This window comes from Dendrobium catenatum, unplaced genomic scaffold, assembly GCF_001605985.2.
Source record: "Dendrobium catenatum unplaced genomic scaffold, ASM160598v2 fragScaff_scaffold_1341, whole genome shotgun sequence".
In the NCBI taxonomy this organism is placed as follows: domain Eukaryota; kingdom Viridiplantae; phylum Streptophyta; class Magnoliopsida; order Asparagales; family Orchidaceae; genus Dendrobium; species Dendrobium catenatum.
In genome coordinates, this window is record NW_021319803.1 from 148,009 (window position 1) to 157,830 (window position 9,822).

Genomic DNA, 9,822 nt, shown 5'->3' on the forward strand with positions numbered 1-9,822 from the left:
ATGGCAGTCGAAGGCATGAGTCAATGGCAGTCAATGGCCATCACAAGCAAGCATCAATGGTGAGCGTCAATGATAGTCGATGATGGATTTCAAGTGCTGTAGAACTTCCGAAGAACTAGATATATCACCTCTCCCAACCTTCCCAAATGTAGAAACAAGATCTATTTATAAATCTTTATAGGGGCATTATAATCATTTCTATTATAATCATGAACACTTTATAAGATAATATGGAGAAATCCCTCCTGATTTGATGTTTTTTGGGCTCTTGAATCCATCTCAACAAGTTGCTCATTTAGATTATAAGCATACAAAATTGAATGATGCTTGACCCTTTAAATGGTCATGAGAAATTTCTGATTACCTTAAAATCGAAGTGATCTCACACAGTTGGATTTGACTCATTGAATTGTGCAATGTAGGTTACAAGTGTTGAAAACGAAGCCTAAATGACCACAAAAAAGCTAAAGTTTCCAACCCAAATATTTAGGGTGCTTTGCAATCTAAAAATTTGCATAAAGATTCATGCTTGATCAGATAAATTTTTTTGTGACATATTAGCTAACCTTATGATGCATTTTAATTTGTCTTGCATTTTAATTTGTCTTGTATTATTTGTTTTGGACAAATTTAGTTATATTTGCTATTTTTATTTTATTTTATGCTATCCAATGATGGTGGTAAATCCAATGATCATGGTAGGAAAAGGATTGGGTTTGCTTACCTTGGGTTTGCTGGCTTTGGGGTCCACCTTATCCTTTGGGCTGTTTTCTAGTTCTATGGGAGCCTTGGCTGATTTCGGTTTTGAGCTTTAGTTGTTGAAATTTTAGTGGTGCAAGCTCATTGTTATCATGTGGAGGTGTAGCTCATTATGAGCTGATGTTTAGCTCTAAATTCATTATGAGGTGCAAAGCTTTTTAGGTGAGTGGAAACTTGTCTCTTCCTCTTCTTCTTTGCCTCTTGGAGCTTGCTGCAATATTTTCCCCTCATTTGGCTGCTGGAACCGTGGTTCTTCAATGTGCTTTTAATGTTTGGCGTTTGGGGTTTCTCTGTGGTGGAAACCCGTGGCCTTTATTCCCTTTATTTGCTGCCCTCGGTTTGTGGGCTGGAAACCCGTTGGCTTTTTTTTCTTGATCTTTGCTTTGCCCGTTTGGAAGTTCTCTGTTGCTATTACCGTGGCTTTAAATGGCTTGCCTGCTGGTTGGTTTTCTAAATGGCTGGAACCGAAAGTTCCTGCCCTGTTTCCTGTGCTGGATATTTATGGCAGTTATTGGGCTGTTTTAGTTCCCTCTATTGCCTATATATATGAGAATGTTTTTGAGAAGGAAGGGGGGTGAATTATTTGGAAGAGCAAAAGTTGCTATAAACCTGCGGGTTTCTTCTTGGAAAAGCTTGAGAGGCTTTGTCCACCTTCTTCCACACCCTCCTCCTGGAAATCTTGGTGCGGGGAGGCCTCTTTCCAAACCTTTCGTCTCGGCTCTAAACCTCTTTCTTCTCTACGCAAGTTCCACTCCACCTGTATCTTTCCTTCTGGTTCCGTTGGTAAGAAATCATGTTGGTTTGGGTTTTTTGGTGGCAATTTGCTGGAGGAGTTTTGGGGTTAGGACATTAGACCCCTTTGCAGTGGTGGCCCTTGGTTTCATATCTAAACCTTATTTTAAATATATTCCTAAATCGGTGCATGTTGAGGGAGTACTCTAGTAGGTTGTTCTGAGGATAGTGTTTGTTTGTTTATGTTGGTTTCTTTTGCTAAACTTTTCTTGTTGCTTTGGTTTTTTTGGATGATCCCTACTTTTCTTTCTGAATTTTTAGTGGTTAATTTAGTTATTTGTGTTCTCCAAGTTTTCTACAAAAGTATATATTAAAAATGTGAGTTTTGGATTTACTTGACTTTTCTCATTGAGTTTTTGCCCTAAAACCTAAAACTTTTTCTTGTTGCTTTGGGTATTTTTGGATGATCCCTAACTTTTCAAATTCGAATTTTAGTGTTCATTAGTCTATTTGTGTTCTCCAAAAGTTTCTCAAAGTTATTATAAAGGAGTTTTGTTGATTACATTGGTTATTTCTCTTTGAGTTTTTTGCTAAGTTGAACTTAAGCAACCTTAGTATCTTGGACATTAAATATCCCTACTAGTTTGGAAATACTTTCAAATTCCATTTTGGGAAATATAATTTATAATTTTCAATAAATAAAAAAGAGTGACACTTCTCTTAAAACATCACATAAATCCTGTGGGCTCCGAAAATTGGCCCGGCCTCCGCGCCGCACTGAATGTTTTTGTCCTTTTATTCAGGCGAGGGAGTTTTAACGGAATAGGTTCCGGGGAAATTTGGAAGGAGATGAGGTTTGTAGATAAGACACTACCAGAGATTCGCCTATTTGCGAAGACTTTAATGATCCTGAAGTTTCTGGTTTCCTATAGGCGCAAGCCCCTATAGGTTAATTAACCCCTCCGATAACGAGAGAGAACTTTCGATTAAGGCTAGTCGTCAATCAAGTTCGTATTAGAATACATGCATCTGGCATATTAGTCAGCAGCATAGGTTATGGATATTTGGAAATTTGAAAAAGTTAGGATATTTGGAAATAATTGATATTTAAACAATAATCATTGCACATCTTGGCACTTAAGCGGATGGTGGGAATGGAATGAGGGTTAGACCCGATCAAGATCCTATGGTTTTCCATCGTCGCTGAGCCATCATGTGTCCTGGTCTACTTTAGTCAGAGGAGGTAGTTGACCGCCAACATGACAGAAAGGATGCCCTTGTCGGCAGCCATGGGTTGCTTCGTCCAAGGGGACCTTATAGACCTGGGGGGAATATTTGCCTAAGGGGACAAATTTGAATCCACCTTAGCTAATAGAGGGCTTTGTGCCCTGTCGATCATATCATATTGATTCATATCTCAAGGATTTGATGTCACTAAGGAACATATAAGCTCTGGCCATAACCGGTATTTCGTGGTGCCATTTGGTGGCAAAACCTTTCGGTTCAGAGGGCCCCGGGTCATAACCGTTTATCCTGCGGTGCCATTTGGCGGTAAAACCGCCGGTTTGAGGACACGTGCCACGTCCTTACTGACAGGAGATTATTTGAGAATGGATCCTAGTAATATTTTCAACTAGGCATTAGCTCTATGTGAGCTGAAGTTATATTTGAATTTATCCACCTCGACAAACTGTTGCGAATGGTGGATGAATTTTGCTTTGAGTGATTGATGGATGGTTTCGAATTTAAATATCTTGGAATTTGGGATTTGTTGAGTTTTGGACTTTGTGGAGTTTGGATTTTGTGTGAATTTTTGGGAGACATTTGAAAAATGCCCAAAATTAACCCCTCCAGTTATGATCTTCAATCAACGCGGCCATCATCGAGGTGTTTGGGGTCATTTGAAAATATTTATGCTTTGAACCTTGTCAACTCTGTCGAGTTATCGACAGAGGATCGGGTTTCGTAGGCTTTATGACTTTGAGAATGAACTTCTTTTATTATAGACCTTGAAGGCCTAATATGAATATATAAGATAAATATTTCGGTCAACTTCGTAACCGCATATTTATCCGATGGTTCGACCTGCATAGGAGGATCGGGCTTTGTAGGCTTTGTGCCTTTTGTTAATGAATTCTCATTGTTATAGGCCTTGACAGCCAAATATGAATGCAGTAAAACAAATATACCAGTCGTCGCGACCATATACTTGTTTGTTGGTTCGAACTTTGTCGACTCCTATTGATCCGTATAGAAGAATCGGGTTCGAACTTGAATTCACTTATTAACCCGCGCAGCATCCCTAAACGTCACGTGTGTACCAATAACACGCTCGTCGGGGCCCATGCGGGTCGAGATTGTATTTTCCCCTTTAGTGTACCTATGTGTATACAATTTATAGTGCACGTGCAGGGGTACACCAAAATAATTATAGTTGTGCAAGTAATCGTCATTTGAGTACACAACATTTCATTTGAGAGCTTATACACAATTTTTGTCCGCTAGTACGAGTGTTGCGAATCCGGTGGCGGTGCGTTATAGATTATAGACGTCTTCTGTCTGCTTGTATAAGTGTTGCAGATCCGGTGGCGGTATGATCTTGATGTTGACTCTCCCTTTCTCATTCACCGGGGAGAGGTTCTTCTGGACTTTGAAATCAATTACTGCTGTCTTGAAAAGATCTTCTTCCAAGATCTTTAGTGTAGTAGACTTGTCATTTTTGATATTAGTAGATGCAAGCACTGTTTTCTTCTTAAGTGTAGGGTCAAGAAGAAATTTTGGAACACCAAGAGGTTTAGTTCTAATTTGTTAAAACATCTCCTCCCTTCTGCAAGGGATGTCCTTTTTCGTACATCGAGTTGCTCTTGTACCCAGCGTACTTGAAGAGCTTAATCACCATTATCGTAGGTGATATATGTACTTATGCCCAAAGTGGTTCATTGTACCTATGAAATATCCATTGTTATTATCCACAAGTGGCTCATGTTCATTTGTAGGAGATCGTTGTATCCACTACGACCTCCTGGAAGTGTTTGTAGAAGACCCATTATTTATACATCATATCCACCTTTCACAAATCTCAGGTGGGCTTGTTGATTGTACTTGCTTGTAGGGACGGGCTATTGAACGCCGGCATTGCCATCTCAATCTACAGGCACTGGCAGGGATTGTTGTAAGAATTCATGCATTGAGGTCTTGTAACGTACTTTGAATCATTTTTGACTGTACGAATGCTCCTGTAATTTGAGCTCCTTTGCACATGATTCAAGCGAATTCCCTTGTATATAATTGAGTCCGAGTTAAGTTTCACTTAGACTCGGGTTCATCGAGTCTGCAACTCCCACTTAATGTTGTATAGCATGAGTTCAAGTGTGAATTCAAATTCTTGTTCGAGTCCAACCCATGCTTGGATTCCTTGTGGTCTTCTTGAGTTCAAACTCCATTCAAGTTTAAGTCTTGGTTCAATTCAAGTACTCGCTCAAGTTCAAATTGTTCAGACCATTAGTGTTCAATTTGAATCCAGAATGCAAGTTCAAGTAGTCTGGTTTAATCCATTTCATTTTCAAATTGAGTCTGAGTTCACTTGAGTTTGAGTCAGGTCCTTGTATTATGTTGAATTCCAAATTGTATTTTGTTCAAGTTTGAATTGAATTCATTTTGATTTGTGTTCAAGTACAAGTCCTCAAGTCCACTGTTCGTTTGAGTCCAACAAGTTCTATGCTTTCAGTTCAAGTACGAGTCCTCTGTTGTCCTTCGTATTGCTGCTCGAATGATGTCTTCAAATTGTTTTAAGTCTTATGCATTTCAGTGAAAATTTCGACAGCACCCCGACATATCCCCCGTTTTGGGGAAATGTAGGGGAGCTGGGCCTTCCCACCACGCTACTCGAGAGTGTATGGTAGGTGTCCTTAGACACCACGGCCGTACATCTTTTCATCCCACCACGCTACAAGAGCGTGTATGGGGCCTTCAACAGTACCCGTACAAGAACACCAGTGACTTACCCACCACGCTACAAGAGCGCGTATAGGACTTACCCACCTCCTCGTATGCATCGCACTGGGCTCCCTCCTACCGTGCTACAAGAGCGCGTATAGATGGTTCCTCGGTCCGCTACAAACATCGAGAGTGGGATTTGGAACATCATACCTTTGCGTAGCAGTCGTTGGCGTCGATGTCGAGGTCGAGGACAGTCCCCACCACGCTACAAGAGCGCGTATAAGGCTTACCCACCTCGTCGCACCTGTTGCACTAGGTTCCCCCTCACCATGCTACAAGAGCGCGTATAAAAGGTCCACCAGTGCATCAAGCACGTCGAGGACAGGGTTTAGGTTAGAAATTTATACCTTGAAGACCGCCGGACTAGCGGTGGAGGGCACGGAAACCGAGGCGGGAGGAGCATTTGCAATTAATAATAATTAATTAATCATATAATTATAACTAATTCATTAATTATATTCAATTATAATTAATGTTATTTAATTATAATAACTATATTTAAATAATTAATTAAAATTAATAATATTTAACTATTCAATTATAATTAATTTATTAATTATAATTAGTCATGCCTAATTATAATTAATAATAATTAATGATAATTAAGAGTTAAATATAATTAATAATATTTAATTATAATTAATTATAATTAGTATAATTAATAATTAATTATAATTAAAGGTAATTATTAAATTAATTATAATTAATATTAGTTAATTAATTAAACTAATTAAAATAAATGATCTCTCCCTCTCCACTCTCTCTATTTGGCGAATTTGGGAGATATGGCCGAAGATACGCGTGAGAGGTAGAAAGTTACCTTCACTGTCAGTAAGCCCCTGTGCTTGCTTCCGATCAAAATGTGTAACTTCCGGTTCTACAGGAGGGGAAAGTCGCTCAAAGGCATGAAGTCGAACGACCACACCGGAGTCGGATGAGGCACATCGCCTCATGCCAGCGAGGCGAGGCGCTTTTCAAGGCGGACCTCGGCCAAGTTGAGGCGCAAGCCTCATAAAAAGGTTCAAGGAATAAGCCTCGAGGCATTTTTCAATGTAATTGCATAGAGTCGGGCCTCAAGGCAAGCCTCATATTGCGCAATTTTAAACAATATATTATGCCTCCCATGAGAGCTAAAGGGTCTTATTTTAAGATTCCTCAATCTTACGAATGCGAACTTCTAGGAACATGCAAGAACAGGTACCACCAAGAGGTTCAGGTATGTTGGGCAAGAGAAGAATAGTGGCATGGCATCCTTATTTGAAGGATTGGTTCTCGGAGTGATGAGATGGAGCGATAAGCTCTATTATTGTAAGTGTTACACATAGTGGACATTGGGCAGGTGTAGAGCCTATAATGATTAGAATGGTTCCCACAAACAATGTCAAATTATACATTCTAAAATACCCATGGTGCCATAGGGGGAGTTCATAATCTTAATATTACATTAAAATCCTGCACAAACACATATAAATAGATTGTAGTTCCTAAGAAAACATTTTTATGTGAAAAATCATGAAAAAGAAAAATCACAGGCTTAACTTAGTTGAAGGTACTCCACCATGTAAGTCAAAAATTACAACATACCACCCTTTTCAGTCATCAAGGAAGGCAGAATCATGAGGCCTGAATTTTTGGTAGGTGGGTGTCTATTGTGATGGCGATGGAGAATTTTATAGAATTTTGAAAAACAAATAATATTGGCTTAGAATGATGGTGGGAGGTAACAAACCAAAGAAGGAAGATGTTGGCATCGATCAACAATGAATGACAATAAATGACAAATGACAAGTGTCAACAACGTTCAGTGGAGATCAACAATATGCAACGACACCAATCGATGGTTGGCATCGAAGAAAAGTATCAACAATGGTCAAAGCAACCATTGATCAAACTTGTAATCTCTACACTAAAAAACAAGGGCATACCGTAGATCATAGATCGGACTTGAACTTGCAACCTCAACCCTAAAATAAGGAGCATACCATTTGAGCTAGAACTCTTTGATACATGCTCTATAAGATGATGCAAATTATATAAGTTGATTCACATACTTGAGAGTACTCTTTAGATCACGCAAGCCATTTGCCAATAATGTTGTTTACAAAGTAAATAGGTAAACTGTAACCTAGCTACAGAAGCATTCAGTTCTTTTTGACACTCTTTTAGTGCATCGTGATAAAACACTTAGCAGCATGAAAACGATTGATATGTTAAAAGCATGCCCTTGGCATTTCTAAACAGCAAAGCCACAATCAATTTAGCAATTTTGAGCGCATAAATGTTCGAAAAAAGTAAAAGTAAAAAATAACTAAGTTGAGCAGATTCTGTTTAAGACAATTTTTTTAAGATGACAACCAATATTTAGTTAGCCCACTAAAAATCAACTCAACATACAATATTTAACTATTCCAATTCAAACGAAGAATAAAACTCTTCAAATCAAACTGGCCATCTCGGATAACTTCAGAGAAGAAGTTCCACAAAATCTATCCGATCAATAAGAAAACCCAAAAAACAAAGCTAAAATTAACATAGTAAATCAACTGGTAAGAGATATTGAGGGCATATTAATGAATTCCAAACTTCTGAACTTCAGCAAAAAGAATTCCATGGCCAAAGATACACTATATTTTGATAAAACGGGCACAAACTTTACCCGTTCAAACAGAAGATTGATATTCAATTGCAACAAACTTAATCTACCTTTCCATTATGTTCTTACCAAGCATTCTAATAAAGCCAAAGCCGACTTGTGAGCCAATTCAAGCTCGGCTCAATAAAAAGCTTGTGTCATGTTTTACAAACCAACAAATTAAGCTAAAGTAATTCCCTAGTGATCTCATCATCTTGTTCACCGACTTGATAGCAACCAAATATTGGCTAATTATAAAACTAACACCCTTCTGCCTCCATATTTCCAATTCTTGTCCGCATATTAAGATGCACAACAAAATATCAATATATATTTTTCCCTTTCATCAAATTTCTACCAATTTGATTGTAGGATTCAAAAATGCACATTTTAGTAGTTCTAAAATTGATATAAGTGTTAGTATTATAAATTTAAAAAACTAATGTTATGTGAGTAAATATTTCAAAAAATTGATATAAAATATAGTTGAAAATATATATATTCAAAGGCTAAGTTACAAAGCTAATATGAGAAATTTCTCCCACACTGACAAGTTCATTACATTTTCAAGCCTCAAATTTAGGTGGCGTCTCAAACATAAAAGGAGCATAATACACGAGAAGATAGTAGGTTCACATCACTTTTTTATGACACATTGCAGAGAAATTGTGTTGAAAATAAGGTAAATCGTTGAGTGTGTTGAGTACTTCCCTTTTTACAATAGATTCATCGCCACAACTTCTTTGATTCTCCATTACCTTCTCAATTTCTCTTTTAAAAGAAAATTTTGAGCTCAAACTCGAACTTGTACTAGATTACCTAGTCGAGCTCCAGCTCAACTCAAGCTGTGCGTAGCTCGAGCCCCACTGCACGCATTTCACCCATGTTCCTCCCCATTACAAAACGTTAAAAAAAAACGAAGTGGAAGCACAGATCCTCTTAGGTCGTCATCATTCGCGACCAGGAAATGCTAAGAAATCAAACTATTACGAAGCACAATCCAAACATCCACTCACGGAACCAAGATAATCAGCACATTGTAACAACAAACACGAGAAATGCATCAATCAACGAGTAAAACAAAATGGACTTCCAAACTCGTAGAAAAGAGATTTGAAGAACGACACCATACCAGCACCACTAAAACGCCGCCAACGCCGACAGATTGAAAAGCGAGACCACCTCGAAAACCTAGAGACGCCAATCCCGTGGAAAGACTAGGGCTTTCTTCGAGGAAATGCTACTTAATGCTTCATCGGAGACGGGGCCATTGTTATTTTTAGGGTTAGGTCGGAATTGCGAGTGGAGCGGAAGAGGGACGGAGCAGAGCGGCAGAGGGTAACTCTCATCACGAGGAGGAGCAGTGTCGGTGTGCGGTAAAAACCAAAAATCAGGACAGAACTCAGAAGAAATGGAGAATTGTTTTGGCCAAATTTCAGCGAATTAAAAAAAGAAAAAAAAAACTGAGAAGATCGATTGGATATCAAATTATCTATACCGCTTTGGATCAGATCAAAAGCCCACGTGGATGATAGCTACGGTGCAGCATACGAGTATGAACAGTACAACAGGTTTATATTTATATTTTATTATGCTCATCGATTGTTTTTTATTAATTTCTCAAAAAAAATTGTTTTTTATTTAATTCTTTTATTAGTATAAAATATTATAAAATTCATATTTAAGGATTTTTTTTATTT

At 38.3% G+C, this 9,822-nt stretch overlaps 1 protein-coding gene across 2 annotated transcripts in view; it reads right to left on the reverse strand.

Moving 5' to 3' along the window:
* The window catches only part of LOC110114641 (serine/threonine-protein kinase D6PK), a 28,423-nt gene extending 18,839 nt beyond the window's left edge, over nt 1–9,584 (reverse strand). For both annotated transcript variants that reach the window (XM_020847584.2, XM_020847585.2), the window contains exon 1: nt 9,255–9,584. The gene's annotated coding sequence lies outside the window, so the exon portion shown is untranslated. The remainder of the gene's footprint in view (nt 1–9,254) is intronic.
* Nucleotides 9,585–9,822: the final 238 nt, after the last annotated feature.